This window comes from Nicotiana sylvestris, chromosome 11 (assembly GCF_000393655.2).
Source record: "Nicotiana sylvestris chromosome 11, ASM39365v2, whole genome shotgun sequence".
Classification (NCBI taxonomy): Eukaryota; Viridiplantae; Streptophyta; class Magnoliopsida; order Solanales; family Solanaceae; genus Nicotiana; species Nicotiana sylvestris.
Window position 1 is genome coordinate 87,863,710 of NC_091067.1, and position 1,743 is coordinate 87,865,452.

General features: G+C 42.1%; 1 pseudogene; it reads right to left on the bottom strand.

Moving 5' to 3' along the window:
- Positions 1-321: 321 nt before the first annotated feature.
- On the bottom strand, positions 322-985 carry LOC138881294 (uncharacterized; annotated as a pseudogene).
- Positions 986-1,743: the final 758 nt, after the last annotated feature.

Genomic DNA, 1,743 nt, shown 5'->3' on the forward strand with positions numbered 1-1,743 from the left:
ATGCATGATTTTAAAGTGTTCGCATACCTCCTTCATCAAATGACTATTTATATTGGTTGCATTGTCAGTGATAATGGTCTTTGGATACCAAAGCGATAAATGATGTTGGAATGACCAAAGTTTACCACTACTTTCTTGGTGACTGCTTTGAAAGTGACGGCCTCCACCCACTTGGTGAAGTAATCAATTGCAACCAAAAAGAATCTATGCCCATTTGAAGCCTTTGGATCAATTGGCCCAATAACATCCATTCCCCAAGCAACGAAAGACCAAGGAGAGGACATGGGATGCAACTCCAAAAGAGGCGAGTGAATCAAGTCACTATGAATCTGGCATTGGTGACACTTGCGAACAATGGATGTTCTTCAGATTCATAGTAAGCCAATAATACCCTACCCGCAGAATCTTCTTCGCCAAAAGATATCCGTTCATGTGAGGTCCGCATACCCCCGAATGCACTTCATTCATAATTCGCTCTGCTTCTATAGCATCTATGCATCTCAACAAGTTTAAATCTGGAGTCTTCTTGTACAGAATTTCCCCATTCAGGAAGAAACCACTGGCGAGCCACCTTATAGTTCTTTTTTGATCTCCTTTGGCATGCTCTGGATATTCTCTTGTTTTCAGGAATCATTTTATGTCATGATACCATGGTTCACCATCTGGTTTTGTCTCAATTGTATTGCAGTAACCGTGTTGATTCCAAACTTGGATTTCTAGTGGATCAATATGAGCGTTTTTTTGGATAAGGGAGCATCGAGGCTAAAGTATCCAAGGCATCGGCTAGCTCGTTGTGAAACTTGGGAATGTACCTAAACTCGATAGATTTGAATATTTTGCTCAAGTCTTGCACACATTGTCTGTATGGAATAAACTTAATGTCTCGAGTCTCCCATTCACCTTGGGTTTGCCAAATAAGCAAGTCAGAATCTCCCATACCCAATAGTTCATGCACATCCAGATCGATGGCCATTTTCAAACCCATGATATAAGCTTCGTATTCTGCCGTATTATTAGTACAGAAGAACCGAAGTCGGGTCGTTGCAGGGTAATGATGCCCAATAGGTGAGATGAGGATTTCCCCAATCCCAACTCCTTTGATATTGACAGCCCCATCAAAATACATTTTCCATACAGGGTGATCGTCTGGAACTACTTCCTCTATTGAGTTGACCTCTTCGTCTGGGAAGTATGTGCTAAGTGGCCTGTACTCATCATCAACTGGATTCTCTGCCAAATGATCTGCCAAAGCCTGTGCTTTCATCGCGGTGCGAGTGACATAGATGATGTCGAACTCTGTAAGCAGGATTTGCCATTTTGCGAGCCTGCCAGTAGGCATTGGCTTTTGGATGATGTATTTCAAAGGATCCATTCTGGATATGAGATAAGTAGTGTAGGCCAAACAATAATGTCTCAGCTTCTGAGCGACCCAAGTCAAGGCACAACATGTCCTTTATAAAAGGGTGTACTAAACCTCATAATTGGTGAACTTCTTGCTCAAATAATAGATTGCCTGTTGCATCATGTTGCCACAGAATGCATCCAAAGGAATTATCCATCACCGATAGATATAAAAACAAAGGCCTACCAAGTTCAGGTGGGACCAGTACAGGGGGTTTTGACAGATAATCTTTGATCCTATCAAAAGCTTTTTGGCAATCGTCCGTCCACTTGATAGCGGCATCCTTTTTCAGCAACTTAAAGATGGGATAGCACATGGTTGTGAGCTGAGCAATAAACTTG